This window comes from Silene latifolia, chromosome X (assembly GCF_048544455.1).
Source record: "Silene latifolia isolate original U9 population chromosome X, ASM4854445v1, whole genome shotgun sequence".
NCBI classification, from domain to species: domain Eukaryota; kingdom Viridiplantae; phylum Streptophyta; class Magnoliopsida; order Caryophyllales; family Caryophyllaceae; genus Silene; species Silene latifolia.
In genome coordinates, this window is record NC_133537.1 from 77,143,184 (window position 1) to 77,164,758 (window position 21,575).

The 21,575-nt window shown below is 35.1% G+C and overlaps 1 long non-coding RNA gene across 1 annotated transcript; it reads right to left on the minus strand.

The window, feature by feature from the left end:
* Positions 1 to 385: 385 nt before the first annotated feature.
* LOC141621454 (uncharacterized) lies at positions 386 to 1,280 on the minus strand. Its single transcript, XR_012532343.1, has 2 exons — positions 1,113 to 1,280; positions 386 to 591 (listed from the first exon to the last, which is right to left on the minus strand). It is a non-coding gene; the product is annotated as an uncharacterized LOC141621454 (long non-coding RNA).
* Between the last annotated feature and the right edge of the window lie 20,295 nt (positions 1,281 to 21,575).

Below are 21,575 nucleotides of genomic sequence, written 5' to 3' on the forward strand. Positions count from 1 at the left end.
GCCTACCACAAACCATCTCCTTCACGCCCTCCCACGACCCACGACCCCGACCCACCATTGCTACCACCAACCACCACCCCACCACCACGCACCACTCACACCACCGCTTGTCCCACGCACCACCTACCCTTTTCTGCCACCACAACCCGTCACCCACCAGCACCCACCACCACCCGCATCACCACCAACATAAACCCACAAGGCCACCGCATCACTCACCAAACCCGACACACCACAACAACACCCACACCTCCACTATCGTCATCACCACCACCCGACCACCCTCCTCCACACGTCACTGTAACACCCTCTCATACCAAGGTACCTTACCAAGGACTACCCTAGCATGAGAGGTTGTTACCATCTCGGTCGCCCGATGTTAGTATATCAAAAGCAACAATCCAAACAACTTTATTAAAGTATGAAGAGTTTAACGATTACATAATCTCAGCCCAACTCAAAATAAAAGTGTAAGAAACTCAATACAACTGAAATCAAAGACAGCTAAACTCGTAACAGCGGAAGCTAGACTCGAAGTGATGACTCCCCATGACTGTCCCAAAGCTACACATCTGCATTACCTGTCATAATCTGCTCACCATCCCCGAATGGATCACCGCAGGTTTTACAAAACAACAACAACGGGTCGCACCGTTCAATCAATATAAGACAACAAGCAATACAACCAGCTGATCATCCTCCATCCCCGGTCTCCCGATCTCACACAGTAACCGACTACACACCGAAGTGTGTAGCCCTGCCAGATTACCCATCGCAACAGATAATCCTCACCGCCAGTGGGTGACCGCAGCCCATCCCCACCTAGTCCAGCTCATCAACGAGCGACTAACAATCCATGTCCCTTAATGTGCACATCCCCTCCTGTGACGGGTTCCACGGATGGCGAACTAGGGTGTGAAGCCACTCCCGCAAGTGACTCCACCACAATCACACACACAGCATCACAGCTGTCACAACACCACAACCGTCACAACACAACTACACCAACATCATCACCACAACACCCAACCTTCGATGATCAGCAGATAAAAACAATTATAAAACATATGCAATCTCAATCAATTAACAGTACTAAGTAGGAGAAACCCTACCTTTTCGCAATCCAAGCACACACAAGCAATCAATTATGATCCTTCACATATCCATCACCTACATAACATAATTATGTATAATTACCACCTACTCAATCAATTAATCATGCACATAACCTAGACTCATCATAACTTAATAGGAATATCAACTTAAAGAACAAACACGACTTTTCCTGATTTTCCAGCACATGGCAGACTCGATATAAAATGCATTACTAATTCCAGAAAAATCGAATTGATGCAAGGCCAATTGAATTGCAACCCCATGAGTCTTATCTACAAATTATATCTAACGTATTTTTCTCAAATTCCAAACTTAACAAGGGGTTTCAGACAGATTTCCAAAAACTGACAGAAACCGTCGCATAAAAAGTATTGATTCATAAAACGAGTTTAAAACATTATTTTTCAGTAATTCAAAATTCCATTGTCATCTAGAATCTACAAAGATGATGTATGAAAAAGCCCCATAACTGAGTCGACGTATAAATTAGGGTTTAAAATCATTTTCCACAACCAAATCAGATTCGCTGACTTTTCAGCAACATGTTCATAAATAAATCACCTAGGACAAACCATAAAGAATTTTGTAGATACCCGTATCCGTCGATATTGGAATTTATAGAGAACCCGACAAACACCCGATGATGATAGGACACATGTATTCTTTAGTTGTCACTGTCATTATTTGGAGCTCGTTTTACGATGTAGAATGGGCGTCGTCGATGAAGTATTTTATTAATTTAAATGATATTTAAATTAATGTTTTTTAAGTGAGTTCATTTTATTAATTTAAATGATATTTAAATTATGGTTTTTTAGGTGAATTCAATTTATTTTATTTTATTGTGAATTTATTTTCCCAAGTTTATTTTATTGAAAATAAAATAAATAATTGATTTGAAAAATCATTTTATGAATATATTTGATTTGAAAAATCATTTATTTTAATGTGTTAATTGATTTGAAAAATCGTTTTTAAAAGCGAAGAAAACTCGTTTTAGAAGCATGTTTTTGAGCTCGATTTCAGCTCGGTTTTTGGGCCCGTTTTCTTTACGACTTGGCACGAATATCGAGTACACTAACCAACCTAAGCCTCTACCCATCCACCCTTGTTCGAACCCCCTATCCACGGCCCAAATTCCATCCCCAAACACCCCCCAACAGCCCGCACTAAACCGCAGCAACTGTTTTGCAGCTCAATCCCGAGCCCAAAACCCGCTCCAAACACTACCAAGACCCGTACCCATTAACCCTAACCCATACCCTAATATCCTACCCATTTTACCTTACCTTAAACACCAAGAAAATCCCCCAAACGAACCCTAGAAAACCCCCCAAAGCTGCTGGACAGCAGCTATGCTCAGCAGGCCCGTCTGCCTCTCTCCCCCCTTTTGCCCTACTTTAACTCCTTATAAATACCACCCCTTCACCATACATTCATTCCTCTAAGTTCTCCATACATCCAACCATCACCCACAAGCTTTAAACCTCAGAAACAAACCCTAAACATCCTTCAAAAACCCTAAACAAAACCGACACACAAACTGAAACTGTTTGTGTGTCCTCTTCGAAAACCCTTTCGTTCCTCCATCAAAACTCCATAAAAATTCGAGTTTCTTGTTCCTAATTAACCACATAACATCCATCTACACATTAGACAAAGATTTACGAGCCAAATTGCCCTTGAGAGTACACGAGATCCCTCGAAAAACAGAGTGAAATAACACTGTTTTTTGTTTACTTACTCTTGTCTGTCCAGTTCTGTTTGTGCTCGTTTTTCGTGCTTATTAACCCAAAACGAGCAGGGGTTGCTTTAAGATCCTTGTTCTCCTCTCTTTCTAGTTTCCAAAACATCTTTCGAATCGAATTTTCGTCGTGAAACGAGGGAGATATCACTGTTTTAAAATCGCTGTCCAGAAACTTTCCAAAACCCGTGTTTGCTTTGTTCTTCGTCGACGACGGCCTCTCGAGATAAAATCTACCATCGATTACGACCCAAGACGGTGTCAACGATACATGTAGGTTAAGGGTGCATCAAATCCCCTTTTCTCTCCTTTTTTATTTCGTTTTTTTATGCCTTTTTTTATAGTTTGTTTTTTGTTTGTTTTTTCGCTTGTTTATCGATTGTTTTAAATTAACTATGAAACTAGTTAGTCCAAGTATGAGTTAAAGTACCACCATGAACACCCGCGTTGACTTGAGATGGGAAAAGAAACCGCTACTTCTGTCGGTCGTACACCCCCGTCTCATTTACATATCCTCGTGTTCAAGGTAGGGCATAAATAAAACAATTATCTAACTTTGTTCTTCGTTTCCGACCCCCTTTTGTTTCGGCCAAATCGACAGACCCTAGGACCCGTTGTATGTTAGTTTAATCTCTGATTGTTATCCTATGACATATTTAGATAACATTAATTTAATTTAATAACCTAATTAGACACGATAGGTGGCTTCGACGTAAGTTATAAAATCAATCGACGATTCTGTAAATAATTGAATGCATCTCCCTCTTTCACCTAATTTCTCGCTAGTATAAGAGTGCGTGATTAGCACCTTCTTATTGACACTCGATGAGTTAAATTAATTAGCGAATTTGACCTAATTAGACCCTTTAGGCCGTGTAGAATGCACCCTTGCGCGACAATCAATCAACATCGTTTTTAACTCGTTTTCTAACTTGTTTCCTATCCCTTTTCGCAATCATTCGATCTAACCAATGAACTTAACTTAGGAACTAGGTTGGCCTCGTCTTGGCCGTGAGGGTGGCCGTTGGTTTGGGCCGTGAGGTGGCCGTTTTCTTTACCTTTCTCGTTTTGTTTTTATACCGCTTGTTTTCTCGTTGTTTCATTGTTTGTAATTTATCGTTGGTTTATCGAGTTGTAATCTTTCAAGTTTGTTTTCTTTTATCGAGTCAAATGATTTCTAAAAATCTTAGTCTTGTTTGGTTAGACGGTTGTTCCCCAATGTTTGTAGAAGCGTAGTAAACCGCATGTTGTCTAAAGCAGCATGGCCCGGTTTATGCTAATGCATGCTTTGGTGCGTAGCCCTATGTCTAATTCGATGAGATTAAGCGCGAGCACGCATTACGAGGAGTGACCCAAGGTCGTGGGTCATGTGAGCCATGGGCCACCCCTCATGTGCACGGTTTTTTAGGCCCAAACGGCCGTGTGTGTCGTCGTGTGTTGTTTTGTATGTAGCATTTGTAATTAGATCGAGTTGTAATTTATTTATCGTTGTGTCGGCATGAAATGCCTGGTTTGTAATAGGTAGATCCCAACGGCTCCCCCATTCCCCCTAAGCCTTGTTTGTTTCATTTGAATGTTGCTAGATCAATCAACCCACATGCTAAATTACAACTTTGACAAAGTTAGTTTAGTTGCATCTAAAACGACATAGAAATTGTTGTCACATGATAGGGTTAAAACAACGTTTGCATTTCATATATCGTAGTAGCTATGACCTTGTTTGAAATCCGACACTTGACTTAGTAGAGGCCGTTATTGACGGGCGGGGTTAGGTGTCCTTATGGGCTTCCTAACACGTACCCTCACCCCTTACTCAAGATCTATGGTTTGTGGATCCGTCTAAATACCATTGGATTACGAGAGTCATTCAAATCGAGTGATATAGGGTACAAGTCTTTATCTTTAATCACTCGTAGTCGATTGGCTTTATGCTTTTCGATGAAAGGTGTAAAGTTGACTTGAACGGTTCCAAGTTCCCAAAAAAAACTTGGTGGCGACTCTAATATGTCTTAATTCGATTCGAAAGAACCTCGAGTCGATTATGCCTAGTGTGGATCCCGCGGACGCAGTTCCCGAGGGCCTTGTCCACAAATTTAACTACGATATTTGATATGCATAAACTAGACATCAAATAAACATGACTCTCTTTTAAACTTTTCGAAGATAAAGACTTTAAAACAGTATAAACAATGGAATGAAATCGACTTACAAACAAGGAAATCGAATTAGGTTGAAATCGGTGAGAAATTTTCAATCAAATGAAAGGCTCGACAATTCTTCTTCCTCTCCCTCTCTCTAGATTTAGAAATGGTTTTATAAATGCTAAAATGAAATTAGAAATGACTCAACTATTATATAAAAAAACCTTGGCCAAAACATAAATTAAACCGTCTAACTCGCTGAACCGGTTTACTCGGTCAAGTGCACTCGGCCGAGTAACACACACTCGACCGAGTACCAACCAAGTACTCGACCGAGTACTCCTACTAAAATACGGAGTATTACAGTCACCACCAGATCTGATGCCTCACTCCCCCGCCTCACTCCTCCCTCCCTCATGCCCCCACTGCCCCCACTGCCGCCCCTCTTTCTTCCACTTCTCATTTTTTTTTTTCTTTTTTTTTTTTTTCTGTTTTCCATATCTGGAACTTTTTTTTTTAAAGATTAATTGTGGGAGTATGTTGAGTTGTGGTTATCACTTAAAATTCCTTTTTAATGTTCTAGATCTGAGTTACTTTTTTTTTTCTCTCTTGATTATGTGGTTTATTTTTAATGTTGTTATACATTATTATTATTATTTTTTTAATTTTAATTTTTTCTCTAGTCTCTTTTTTAAAGTTGTCTTTTTCCATTTATTTTTTTCAGATTTGTTTATATTTTTTTCTGAGATCTTTTTTATTTGTTTGAGATATTTTTATTTTAATCTAGATCTAATAAATAGATCACATAAAATTTATTGATTTTAACTTCTAGTAAAGTTTAAGTTACACTTATTTGTATTAAAGTTACATTTTTTTCTATTAAAGTTACATTTTCTTTCTTTTAAAGTTTCACTATCTCTATTAAAGTTACACTTTCTCTATTAAAGTTACATTTTTTCTTTATTAAAGTTAGACTTACTTGTATTAAAGTTACAGTTTTCTCTATTAAAGTTACAGTTTTTTTTCTATTAAAGTTACACTTGTCTCTAATAAAGTTACATTTTTCTCTTTTATTAAAGTTATATTTATCTCCATTAAAGTTACAGTTTTCTCTATTAAAGTTATATTTTTCTCTATTAAAGTTACACTTTTCACTATTAAAGTCACACTTATTAAAATTACAGTTTTCTCTATTAAAGCTACACTTTTCTCTATTAAAGTTATACTTATTAAAGTTACAGTTTCATCTATTAAAGTTACACTTATCTCCATTAAAATTATACTTTTTTCATTAAAGTTACACTTATCTCTATTCAGGTTACCCTCTCAATGACTAAAGTTATCCTCTCAATGGACCAAAGTTACATTTTTAATATGGACTAAAGTTACATTCTCAATGGACTAAAATTACATTCTCAATGGACTAAAGTTACACTTTTTATATGGACTAAAGCTACACTCTCAATGGACTAGGTTATACTCTCGTTGGACTAAAGTTACACTTTCAATGTATTAAAGTTACCCTTCTAAAAGATTAAAGTTACACTTTTTTGTGTTAAAATTACACTCGTAAAAGACTAAAGTTACAATAAGTTGTGATAAAATTACAAAAATTCAAAATATTATTCGTCAAAATCACTCGAAAAAGATTGAAGTTAAACTCGTAAAACGCAAATTTCTCGTAAACTTTCTTTAAAATTACAAATTTCAAAATAATATCCGTCAAAATCGCTTCTTTTTGTTAAAGTTACACTTTTTTTGGTTAAAATTACACTCGTAAAAGCCTAAAGTTACATTTGTAAAACAGTAAAAGTATTACAAAATTTATATAAACTTTGAAGTATAAGAAGACAAAAGGTAGTGTTAAGTCTGTATGATAATGAATTAGTGAATGTATAGTTAAAGCTAGAGAGGGAAAGTGAATTAATTAGTGTTAAGTGTGTTTTTTGTTTTCAATCTCAACCATCCACAATGCTTGATCTAAGGGTTGTGGTGAGGACTTAGAGACTCAAAATGATATGAGGCCTCATTTGAACTTCTCTCTCTCTCTCTCTCTCTCTCTCTCTCTCTCTCTCTCTCTCCCTCTCTCTCTCTCTCTCTCTCTCTCTATAACACCCTCATACACCAAGGTCCCTTACCAAGACCACCTAGTGCATTAAAATGCTACCATCTCGGTTACCCGAGGCAATGTATATCAAATAGACCATTAAGAAACATACATAATTAAGTAAATGAGTTTAAGTGATTACAATCCAAACCAAAACTGTAAAGTAAAGTACAACTGTTCTAAAACCAACTACAACTAAAGTACAAAAGGAATTATGATAACACAGCAGAAGACTACTATCAGACTCGTGGCGACTCCATCCCCAGCTAATCCTGCGCGCATCTATAGTATACTGAAAGGATTCATTAACCCTCAAAATTAAACTCTTCAATTATTTATCTAATTACTCATTAATTAAATATGATGATCTTATGCATGCATAACAAAATATTAAACAAAGATAAGAAAAATACTTCTTACAATAAGGAAATCGTATTTAAGGGCACGAGTAAGAACTCCTTTCTTACTTGTTCTTAAGCTTAAATATTTGGATGATCCTCCTTGTCCCAATATTATGAGATCCTCCTTTCAATTGCACCAAGACAAACCCTTAATACTAATATTATATTAACTAGATATATAATTAGTGACCTTAAAATTAATCTTATTATGATTTCTATTACTACTTTTAGTAATCTAAATATAATATTTTTGAACAACTTTATTTTCTTTTCTAAAAATTAATTTTAGAGAGAAAAGGAGAGAAGAGTAAGAAGTGGAATATGTAAGAATGAATTAGAGTGAAAAATAAAATGAGAACTTATGCTCATTTTGTGAGGGGTGGCTGGGTAGGGTTAAGAAAAGGGGCCAATGCATGGCCTCTTCATTATCCTTTTTGTCTTACCCAAAATATGTAGGATTTAGACTTGTAAGAATAGGCAATGATTATGCTTTTTAAACAATTTAAAAGAATTAATCAATCCATCCTAATACCCCATAATTTCGGTCACTATAGATAATATGAAGTCCATTTTATTTTTTGTCAATTGTCACTTTGCCATATAATGTGTAACATGTAACATGTAACATGCGTTTAATAATATTAATGCATATTTAACAATTAAATATCATTACATATTAATTTAATTATATACAACAATTGACTAGTAATACACAATTACAAGTAAATAAAATGGTTCATGTTAGTATAATCTACAACATATTGCAATTATAATTAACCGTTCATTCTTAATTTAATTGTTTCATAAACAAAGTTTTAGTAATATATAACATTTTATTTACTAAAACGAATCTCGTTTAATCGAATTACAATAAGATTCAAATTCTCACTTACATATGTAAATTATTCAATTTTAAGAAATTAATTAATCTATATCATTATACAATTAATTAATTTTATCTATTAATAGAATTGTCCTTTAGGTGTGACCTTAAGGGATCAACTGATCACCACCATCAAACGACAGTAATGTCAAACTCTAGTCAGCCAATCATTACCGATTAATGTTGATCAGTTGATGTATAAAACTGAATCATCCCTTTATGTATTCTTATTATGAGTTTTACTATTGTGATCGCACTATTGTCGAGGACACATACTCCAACAATCTCCCACTTGTCCGAGACAAGTGTGCGTCACCAATTCTCTTGTCCTATTACAATCTCCCACTCAATGCAAGGTATCTTGCAGGTCGTTCTCACAAGTGATCATATCAAGAGTGGTTTCCTCGATCTGGAGAGTAACTGTCTGACCGGAATTATCTACCGTAGATACATTCCGAGCGTGGCCACGCTTTTTTCAGTTCACTACTCCTCGAGTGGCCTTGAGATTTTTAAATAACCCTGACAAGGGGATGGACAATTCCTGTTGCACTATTCCCTTTGTTTAGCCACAACTCATCATGATCCAAAAGATGCCCATTAGACCTAATTTCCGAAAATCGTAGAGCATAATTTAAAGTCACTCAGAAACTATGCCAACTGGGGCGAACAGTCTCTAGTCAAAGAATTGACTCAAAAGAATACTATAGTAGCTCTTGCCACGACCAGGGTATTTAAATTACCAGAACTGTATAAGCGCTCACAGCCCGACAAAGTGTCTCTTACAGTTTCTCTATGTGATCGACTAGTCATCTCTTATGACTCTATGGCATTTGAACTTGCCATAAACCGACTCACAATCTAGTCACTTAGAGACGTCGCCTCATATGAGTGACCAGGGGCAATTACTATGTTAATCCAGTTCACTTTAATAGGGTTCAATGTTGTCTCAACAACTTATTCGGATATAACAAAGCAATAGATGAGTTTTAAGAAACTCAAATGATAAACGTGATTATCACATATGAATAGTCAATATCATATTACTACTTCTTATCTTATAATCTTAGGTGCACTCTTTACAATTGTCAAGGTGCATTAAAAACTTGGTTAGTGGACATACCAAGTATCCATACAGTTAAACTATATGAATGTCTTTTTCCTTCTATTCAATGTCATTTCCAATGTCATGAAATTCTCTGAGTGCATGTCTAGACTTCTTCATAGACTTGGGCCTTTTAACTTGTAAAATGCTCCCACTGTTATCATATAACATGTGATTAAATACTTGGCGAAAGGATCTACCCATAGTTCCTTCATTATTCACCATATCACAATGTACTCAGACTCCATTTGTAGAACTTGCAATGATTGATACTAAAACATTTTTCTAGTCACTTACTCTTGAGTCAATAAAATTAGCCTAGGATTTCGTTAAATCCTTATAGGTTTGGAAACTAAAGTTTGTGCAACCCTTCAACACACAACTTAGTATGTCTTCCAAACACAAGAACGGATCCTCATTTCTTTTCAGGAATTATAGTGGATGTTCTTGAAGGCTTTCAAATGACTTTTATACAAAATAACTTGTCATTGACTCATTATGCTCTAAGCATATGATTCATCATGACATGTGCATACATTGGCATACATGATCGTTCTAATGGCGGAAACATTAGCAATCAATTTCATGTGATCAACAACTCATGGGGTTCAGTGAATGACTATGACTCTATCATAATAATTCCACTTTCATCTAAATGAATAACCTCCTCAACTTATGTTGATATTAAACCGATAATGAATCTTATCAACATAAGATTCTGATCTACGTGCCAACTTAAAATTCTCTATTAATAATAGATTTGGAATCTTAAAATTGCAACATGTCTTCTTTCATCGAGAATTGAAAACAAAAATACTCCTTCAGCAACGGTAGTGTTAGCATTCAAAGATCATAGATCTTAATTAGACACTTTAATTAAATGTCAAATTATCTCATAATTTGTGTTTATGTGATCTATATAACATGCATGCAATATGAAACCATATTAATATAAAAATAGAGGAAGTCAGATTTCCTTACATTGAGTAATGGTAGTATTAGGGCACAACCAAGATCACCCATCTTGGTTATTCTTGAGCTATTCATATTGGCAAGATCCTCCATCTTCAAGTGTCCAAGGTAGAACACCTCTTATAAGCACCAAAGAACTTACCCCAAAATCTTACTAATATTAACTATATATTATATAAGATTGCCCTTGAAAAATGTTCAAATCTATTACTAACACTCTTAGTAATTTTTTTTTGAATTATTAACACTTAATAATTTTCTTTTGATTTTAGAGAGAAGAACAACATTTTTCCACATGCAAAAGTTGAGTTGAAAAATGAAACAACACAAGTTGAGTTATCCTTGAGGGAGGACGGTTGGAGGGAGCATAGGGAGTTATAGGTTGTGTTTTTTAGTGCCCAATAGAATTAGGCATAGATTAGACAAAACTTGTAATGGGAAGAGCACCCAATAGAATGCATGCATTGGTAATAATTGTGTCAACAACACACAATCACACTACCATTTACACGGTCCAAATGACCCATTTACCGGTCCATTTTGGTTCTTATATTTGTCGCACAAATACGTGTAAATTTTATTTAAACATCGTTTTATGTTAAATGCTTCCCAATTAATTTCGTCTAAAACACTTCGTAAATATACGTGTACAACTACACATATATTTTTATGTACCAATACTAATCACATTAGTCAATTAGTACTAATTTAACAATTAACAGTTTAATCATTAATTCCCGTCTCAAATAATTATTTATTCAATTATCGCATAATTAAATAATAATTTTCGCGCCTCGAGTTCACAACTCAATATTTCTCTAAATCCATTTAATTGACTAGCTTTTTAGTCAATTTATCAAGGGACCAATTAAACTGTATCTGATACAATTATTTAGCTTTTGTGTTGGGGTTCGTTCCTTTAGGTGTGACAGAAAGGGATCAACTGAACACCGCCGTCTCACGACAGTAATGTCAAACTCTAGTTGGCCAACCGTTACCGATATACGTTGATCAGCTGACTAGTATTGCCAATGAATATCCCATGCATATTCCTTAATGAGATTTAATAATATTATCATGTACTATTGTGGAGGACAAAAACTCCAACAATCCCCCACTTGTCCGAGACCAGTTGTGCGATGATTATAACACACAATTGTGGATAACTCCTTATCCCAACAATATCTTGCTTGTACTATACAAGGGTGTGTTACCGATTCTCTTGTCCGTTTTAACAACAATCTCCCACTAAATGCAAGGTGTCTTTTAGGTCGCACTTGCACATGAACATATCGTGAGTGGTTTTCTCGATCGGGAGTGTGACTGCTAGACCGGAAAAATCTTCCATAGATTATTTCCGAGCGTGGCCACGCATTTCCAGTCACAACGCCTCGAGTGGCCTTGAGATGTTTAAACCCAACGTGGGTGGACAATTCCTCTCTGCCCTATCTATCCTTTTGCACAAGAAAGATCACCATGACCCAGTAGATGCCTTTTGGCCTACTTTCACGGCACGACCTAGGACAAAAACCAAAGTCACTCGAAAACTGCATTTGCTCAGATAATAGTCTCCAGTTTAAAGAATCGACTCACAGAAATATCATAGAAGTCCCTGCCACGACCAGGCGTCTGTAATAGATCTAAGGGACTCTATAAATGTCACTGCCCGGCAAAGTGTCCCACAGTCTGCCTATGTAAACGACTAGTCATCCATATGACCTTAGGGTGCTGAACCTACCATCAATCGTTTTACAATATAGTCACTCCGAGACGTCACCTCATTAAGTGACTAGAGGCCAATACAATGTTCATCCTATTCACTTGAATTGGGGTTCAACATTGTCTCCACAACCAATTCGGATAAACAAGGTATTCAATGTTTTCAGTCAAACTGAATAATTGAGTTCTTAAAGAGACTCAAACAATGAATGCGATCATCACTTATGTAAATATTAATACTCTATCCAATATTTACATAACGATCTTCAGCAATTAAGGCATACTCCTCAATCACATTGAGATGACATAACCATCATGTCTACCTTATGCCAACGGCTTTGGTTAGAAGATTAGCAACAGTTGTGTCACTCTAATTTCCATTGCTATTTTCCTTTATTCTATGTAATCTTATCATCACATAAAACCTTTCTGTGTACATGTCTAAACAAGTTTTAGACTCTGGCTCTAAAGCCAGTCAAAGACTCTTACTGTTTTCACAGTCTCTCGGGAGACGATATACGGCTAATAAAACTACTCTAGTTCCATTAAACTCCGGATACCTATTGTCTCTTTTACACCATCGGATTTTGTAATGTACTTAGCTTTCGTTTCATGGTTTATACGTATAACTCTTATACAAATTCTTCATATGACATCTTTTAAGTATAACTTCTTATACATACATGTATAACTTCTTATACATATATGTATAACTTTATTATGCACATAACACTTTTACATGCGAACCATTCCTTAACAAGGCCCATAACATCTGATAAACATAGGAATGTTATCGTGTAACTAGACCTGGAAAAAGCAACCCGACCCGATTGACCCGACCCGAAAAAGCTGACCCGAGACCCGAAGTGACCCGAACTTCATCACCCGAATGTAACCCGAAAACCCGAATTGACCTGACCCGACCCAACCATGACCCGAGCTTTCTTGACCCGAACTGGCCTGACCCGAAAATGACCCGATCCGAAACCACTAAACCCGAAAATGTCCCGATAAAATATAGCTCTAATTGAACAGAAAAGATTTGAAATGACAATTTCTCTATTATTCATTGACCCGAAAATTACCCGACCCGAAACAACCCGACCCGCTTGACCCGGAATTGACCCGGCAACAAACCCGAAACAGACCCGACAACAAACCCGAAACAGGCCCGAAATCCGAAATGACCCGTCCTGACCCGAGTTAACCCGAAATCAATGAGACATCCGAACTAACCCGACCCGAATTGACCCGACCCAAACCCAACCCGTTGACCCGTTTTACCAGGTCTATGTGTAACCCTTTTACATGAAATTCATAAATTCCTCCAAACTACAAGAGTAAATCCTTAGTGCTTATCAAGTACTGAAGGATGCTCTTGATAATGATCTAGTGACACTCACTAGGAAATGATTCGTAATGACTTCTCATATTCACAATATGATAAGTGCCTGACGGAAGCAGCTTTTAGCATATTTAATATATCCTGCAGCGGAAGCACGAGAGATCATATTAATTGTTCAACAACTTGAACGAGTCAAGAATCTTATCACATAAGTCTCTTGACTAAAATGCTAATATCCATGAAGATCTATCTCATTAGATCCGGATATTATAGATGCGCCATGCTACTCTCAAGTATTCACCCGAGAACATTTCTAGTCACTAATATGTCAAACACATATTTAGACTAAGAAACTCACCTTAGCTCCCACTAAACTCCATGTATCATCATAATACCTCGACAACTCGGGTAATACCATTCTGATAGACTACATGATTGAACCCAAAGTTCCAACTCTTTTACGTATATAAGATCACAAAAGGGATCTTTCAAGCATGCTAGGCTTCTTAGCATTGACAAGATCAATAAAACTTCTCCCTTCATGAGTAACATTCAAGGAGAAAGTTTCGTTATTCTTTTGCCGAATCTCATCCTCATGAGAGGCTATATCGCTAAGAACATACTAATTGATAAAGGCATTTGGGTTGTCAAAAACTCTTTGTAACGAACTCAAAATTAAAACATCTTATGTAACCTTTATGACAAGATCAAGGTAACCTAATTTGGTGCAAAGTTATCGCCCCAAATCAAGTCTCGAAAACATCTCATGTTTCCTTCCTTATCACATCTTATGGAATAAGACCAATTCGAATTGCATGGTGTCATGCCATCACATAGAGTTCATACAATAGAAAAGCCTTTGATGAGGGTTGAAGATTCGTCACTTTCGAAAAGTAACGCAATATTATACCAAAATTATCTTCTTATTACCACTGAGCCTGAATAAAGAACAGCTTCTTGCATTGTACTCAGTTTGTGGGTCTTTGACTTTTGTAAGTTCAAAAATTTCTCCCACTCTATCTTTCAGAAAATAAAAATCTTTCTAGAAAGAGAGCATCACGAGCCACAAACTCTTCGTTCTGGTTTTGGGGGAGTAAAAACCAAGTGGTTCAATTTTAGTTAACCCTCACAAATACATAAATTGGTTCTGAACATCAATATTTATGGTCCCAAATGTATAAAAATGACAAGTTAGGGATCCTCCCTATCCATATCTCATATGGAGTCATTTAGGCTATTGTAGTCGGATTTTAAACTTTTAGTGAGAAAATAGCTTACAAAATTGCGAAAAATCTCAAACTATATCTCATAAAGTTCGGTTTATTTTCTTGACTACACCATACTCTATGGTGTCCCTTGGAGAAGGTATATGTGAACTGGTTCACAATCTTCTTAGTGATGATCAAGGTCATTACTTGATATTACCCATTTGATCTTCAAAGTCATTACTTTGAATTTTCCGATCAACATTTTGATCTTGTCGTGCTTTTGGTTTACTACTTCTTTTTGAAAATATTCCACGTTTCAAAAATCACTTTTATGTCTTATTAAATAGATACGAAGTATTCATATCTACTTAACATTACGGTAAAAGTAACAAAGTATATATAACCTACTATTAGCCTTACACATCCGTATGTATATGGTCAATCACGTCACTATTGTGTTTATTTTCTGCAAAAGAAAACATAATACATGCACACATACCATAAGATTCTCAATCAAATGGTTTTTAGATGTGCTTATCATTTACTTATTTTAAACGAATTTACTTGAGGTTTGATCAATTGGGTTCACCGGATTAGAAACTTTATAATCTACAAGATAGAATAATATTTAGTTTTCGTGAAGAATGTAAAATACCTCTAACTTGTGTGGTCTAAACCAACCACCAAGTTATCATAGGAGTAGGTACAATCTTTTGTTTTAAATCACCTGAGTGATGCCTTCTATGTGTAAACATAGATGATTACATTCTTTTAAAATCAAAATTAGGTACATTTGTCCCTATCAAAATCGTTGCTACTCTAGCATCATTTCGATACAAAAATGTCCTATGCTAGACGTCTTACGTTTTATCAATTCATGTAAAACTTCTTTACAAAGAAATGACCCGTACTTGGTATCTCATACCAAGATAGTGGAACTAGCCTATCCTTTGAGTATATGTCTCCTTCAACTTTGTTCTATCGCATACATCAAGGGTTTCTTCTTCTTAACTCCCACTCACTTTTACATTCCTCTTTGCTTCAACAAGCAAAAATGAATCTTATGAAGACCTCTCTTCAAGTCATTCGTGATATTTTATACACTTAGTAAGAGTGAATTACTATAAAGTGAGTGCAACATGTGGCAAAATCTCAACTTCTGGCGAAATTGGATTAACTAACCGTTCAATTGTCATCATATGCCTAAACTCTTTAGCGCATAAACAATCGATTTGGCCTTTCTCGAAGTGAGCCAATTGACGGTATCATATTGGAGTAATCTATATGTTTTTAAAAACTCTTTTCGCAAACTTTTGAATTACTCTTGAGTAAGTAAAACTATTATGTCATCATCATGACGGAGGTGTCACTTCCGAAATCAAGACACTCTTGATAAAATGTGACTCCCATTTAAACTCATAATAAGAGTTTGCAACATGAAACCCCTTTTTAATATGTATGGACGTTAAGTTGTAAAATAATCGCAAAAATCGTTGTAAGCTTATGTAGGTGATTTGGTAAATCATGTTACCAATCATTGCTACCGAATTCTTTCAAAGAAACCTCTTTCTATGAAACAATAAAACGAGTATAATAATAAATAGAGGATGAAATGCACGATGTCATAGTAAATTTAATGAAAATGAACCAGAAATAAGGAAAATCAACATTCAATGTTATAAAAACTTGATTTTCCTCTCACTAAATTATATAAATGATTCCAAGATCCGTCTTTAGACAAAATAGGCATCGCTTGGGCGAAACATCCCATAATTGTGTAAATTCGGTAAGTCAACGGTTGACTAATTCTACCTCTAGAACTCTTGGTTGACGAATTTCATTAAATCCATCTACTAGCCCCGGAATACAAGACCGTATTATACCCCATTGAGTCCAACCAACTTTGGCGTGTGATAACCGTTTACCACCCTACTTACCTGAGGTAAAAAGAGAACACCTTGGGCGAGCGTGGCCCTAATGAACAAGGGATTCATAGGTGTTACTAATTGGTAAGGCTAATATCAATTTTAGTTATGTGAGAGATCTTGTCAATTTAGTCATAAATTCCCTATAAGTGAACTAATTCGGTGAATGTAAATGACGTGAATTGACAACCGCGGAAATAAAATGCATGTGATTGGCGATTTTGGCATGCGCGAAAAATAAAAGCAAGCAAGCATATGAATAATCCTAGTATGACCTCCTAGTTAATAAAAACTAGACTATTACATATCGGAAACCAACTCCTTGGTCCCTTGCCTCTTCATTCCAATAGTGGCTCCTTCTTGTGGGATTTGGAACACCTTTCTAAAAATAGACTCCGTCTAGGTGTAAATCCGTCTTTTGGAAACGCCGGTACATTAACTATTACAATTAAATTACATAGCTATTCCTATTATACATTAATTAATAAAATAAATAAAAAACTATTAATTAATTACAAACCGACGATATGAGATCGTATTTTAATTTACAAACAAACCGTTATTCCCTTACATTTCGGGTAATAACGATTAAAATAAACTAGGCTACTAGGTACTACAAAATAAATACTTTAAATAAATGACAATCATTCATTCAACATAAATAAATATGCTTAAAATGCTGAAAAATGATGTCAAAATCGCCCTATCTTACAATCGTTGGTATCTTGCTCGGTTTTGTGGATTTAATCGATTTTTAACTTGTAAAAATCAATAATCAACACTTAAATCTCATTTAAGTCCAAACTATTTTGGACCTCAAAATTAGCTCTCACTAATTTAATGATGAATAATTAGTTTGATTTGGTGATATGTGCTAATTTAATCGGTAAAATCATAACTTTTAAATAATAAATCCAAAATAATTGGAAATATTACCAAAAATTGAAACAAAAATTTTGAGTATTCTGGAACACTCCCAAGAACACCAAAATGTCAGAAAAATTGCCCAAAAAGTTGGGATAAAATTTATGAGGAAAAAGATCGATATTTATCGGTTTTTAACCACTAAAATCAATAAACATCAAAACATGGTGAAATCAAATTTTAAATTTCACTTTTAACTTTTAAAACATATTTTTAAATGTACATAAATTTATCAAGGGAAGAATCATTAATTTGAAACATATGATTAAAATAATTCACTTTTATTGATTTTTATCTCATAAAATCAATAAACATGCAAAACTTTTAACCAACCTTCGAAATTTTAAATACAATCTGTAGAAAATATGCATAAAACACTATAAAAATTTCATGACCCGAATCAACTTTTAACTATTTTTAGTTAACTCATAACCAAAATATGGCATTTTTGACTCGATTGTCAACCAAAAATCATTAAAAATAGCAAAATACTTTCACAAGTCACCAAATTTTACCACAAACCTTTTAAGATCAGTAGGTTTGCATGCCCAAAAATTTTCATGCTAAAACCTCTTTTAACACTATTTTTGATTTTTCCAAATTATCTCATAATTTGTTTAATATGCTAAAAATCAACATGCAAATTACAAGCCTAAACTCTGATACCACTTGAAAGATCATAGATCTTAATTAGAAACTTTAATTAAATGTCAAATTATCCCATAATTTGTGTTTATGTGATCTATGTAACATGCATGCAATATTAAAGCATATTAATATAAAAATAGAAGAAATCGGATTTCCTTATATTGAGTAATGGTAGTATTAGGGCACAACCAAGATCACCCATCTTGGTTATTCTTGAGCTATTCATATTGGAAAGATCCTCCATCTTCAAGTGTCCAAGGTAGAACACCTCCTCTCTTAAGCATCAAAGAAATTACCCCAAAATCTTACTAATATTAACTAGATATTATATAAGATTGCCCTTGAAAAATGTTCAAATCTATTGCTATCACTCTTAGTAATTTTGTTTTGAATTATTAACACTTAATAATTTTCTTTTGATTTTAGAGAGAAGAACAACATTTTTCCACATGCAAAAGTTGAGTTGAAAAATGAAACAACACAAGTTGAGTTATCCTTGAGGGAGGATGGTTGGAGGGAGTATAGGGAGTTGTAGGTTATGTTTTTTAGTGCCCAATTGAATTAGGCATAGATTAGACAAAACTTGTAATGGGAAGAGCACCCAATAGAATGCATGCATTAGTAATAATTGTGTCTAACAACACACAATCACACTACCATTTAAACGGTCTAAATGACCCATTTACGGGTCCATTTTGGTTCTTATATTTGTCGCACAAATACGTGTAAATTTTATTTAAACATCGTTTTATGTTTAAATGCTTCCCGATTAATTTCGTTTAAAACACTCCGTAAATATACGTGTACAACTACACATATATTTTTATGTATCAATACTAATCACATTAGTCAATAAGTACTAATTTAACAATTAACAGTTTAATCATTAATTCCCGTTTCAAATAATTATTTATTCAATTATCGCATAATTAAATAACAATTTTCACGCCTCGAGTTCACAACTCAATATCTCTCTAAATCAATTTAATCGACTAACTTTTTAGTCAATTTATTAAGGGACTAATTTAAACTGTATCTGATACAATTAATTAGCTTTCGTGTTGGGGTTCGTTCCTTTAGGTGTGTGAGAAGGGATCAGTGAACACCGAATAGTCTCACGACAGTAACGTCAAGCCCTAGTTGGCCAACCGTCACCGATATACGTTGATCAGCTGACTAGTATTGGCAATGAATATCCCATGCATATTCCTTAATGAGATTTAATAATATTATCATGCACTATTGTGGAGGACAAAAACTCCAACAAGCATGTCATCCTCAATGATAATAATATGAAAGACAATTTCTCCCACTGAACTCCATGTATAAACATGACAATATTGACTCCCACTTAAATCCATGTATACTCATGGCTTCTCGACAACTCGAGTAAAACCATTTTCTTATCACATAACTTGAGTTGAGCATTGCAATTTCTAAGTGTTGATTAAAACCTTGTGTTAATGTCACACACTCACACCTTTTCTAAATACCTATTTAGAAATTGGTCTTAACATATAACTTTATCGTTTACACTTTGAGGTGTAACAGTGATGATATAAATCTTAGCGTAGTTACCCTTTAACTCGGCTTTGTGGATAATTTAATGTCTATCCATGTAACTCTTATGCATAGACTTCACATTGGTTCGTTAGGCTCTTATGTAAATTGACTTGAAATTACTCGATATAACCACTTTATAATCCTTTTTAAAGATCACTTTCTATTGGTCTCCTCACTAGTCTTGAGTTTGATTTAAGAAGCTTTCTTTTGGTCTCATCACTAGTCTTGAGTTTGACCTAACAAACTTTCTTTTGGTCTCCTCACTAGTCTTGAGTTTGACCTAATCAATCTTTTTTTTTGGTCTCCTCACTAGTTTTGAGTTTGTTGCTAATTTTCTCCCACTCTATCTTTTGAAAAATACGCCTATTTTATCGAACGATAGCTATGCAAGCAACAAACTATTCTCAAGAGTAAATGTCGCACATTATGACCTTAATAGATGACCCCCTTATATTGATATTTTAATCTAGTAGTAAGATAGACAAACCTTCATAAGATAAAGGATTGAACTCATATTCATGTCTTATACAATTTTAGAGTCTTAAGACTTCGCATAACTCGTATGGAGTCTTATAAGTGGTTACAAGTCTTAGTTATAAGTGGTGTTCTCAATTGGTTTCTAAAATTCTCTACCTAGAGTTCAAATAACTTTATTTGACTTTTCAATCGTTCTATCTTATCTCAAATAAGATGTGATATTTGGTCATAAAAGTATAAGAGGGAATCAAATTCATGGCTTATGAACTTATTACAATGATCCAATCTTTGTAATTCTTTTATAATTAATTTAAGTCAAATCAATTTATGTTGTTGATGTAACAAGTGTATAATGACAAGTTTTTAGAACAAAGAAAAATTCCATAACCGAATGACTTGGGTTGAAAGCCAAGCCATTAAAATTCATACAACCATTGTGCAAAATGGAAATAAAATAAACTTCCATGTCCAACATGGAAATCAAAAGAAGTTCTAAAAACAATAAGCCAAAATACAAAAATACTAAGAAGACAATACAAAATAAAAAGCCAAGCTTCCATAGGTCTTCTACTATGGGCGGCTACACTAGCATCCCTTGTTGAAGATCATCCTCAAGCTTTCTTGTCATTGCCTTTGTCTTTTCTCACATGCCCTATATCACATTTAAAGGGGGTGAGAATCACAACTTGTATCTAAATACCAAAGTTGATATTTATATCAATAACATAATAGATTAGAGAATTTTATTACCTACTGGAGTCACACGTCCAGCTTTAACATCTCCAAGATACTTTAGGCAATTTCGCTTCCAATGGCCCGTACCACAACAATAGTGGCACTTATCTTTGGAAGATGCACCCTTTTTCGGCTTGGATGAGCTATTCCCAATAGCTTTCCCTTTGCCCTTGTTGGGAGTAGGCTACTTACCCTTTCTAGCGCTTTTCTTGAATTTCCCTTTGCTCTTTTCATTAATATTGAGCACATCCTTAGTTGCACTCACATTGAGACCCATGTTTCTCTCGGCTTGCACAAGAAAGTTGTGCAATTCATGGAGAGAGTTTTTTATGTTTTGCATATTGTAGTTTACCCTAAACTGTACAAATGCTTTGATGCGATTCAAGGAATGGTGAACTCGGTCAATAACGAGTTGTTCGGGAATTTCAACCATTTGCAATTTGAGCGTTTCAACATGCTCAATCAATTTGAGTACATGAGGGCTCACTTTTTGACCCTATTTCATGTTGAGCTCAAACAATACGGAGGCCGCCTCATATTAGATGATCCTAGGAGCTTGTGAAAA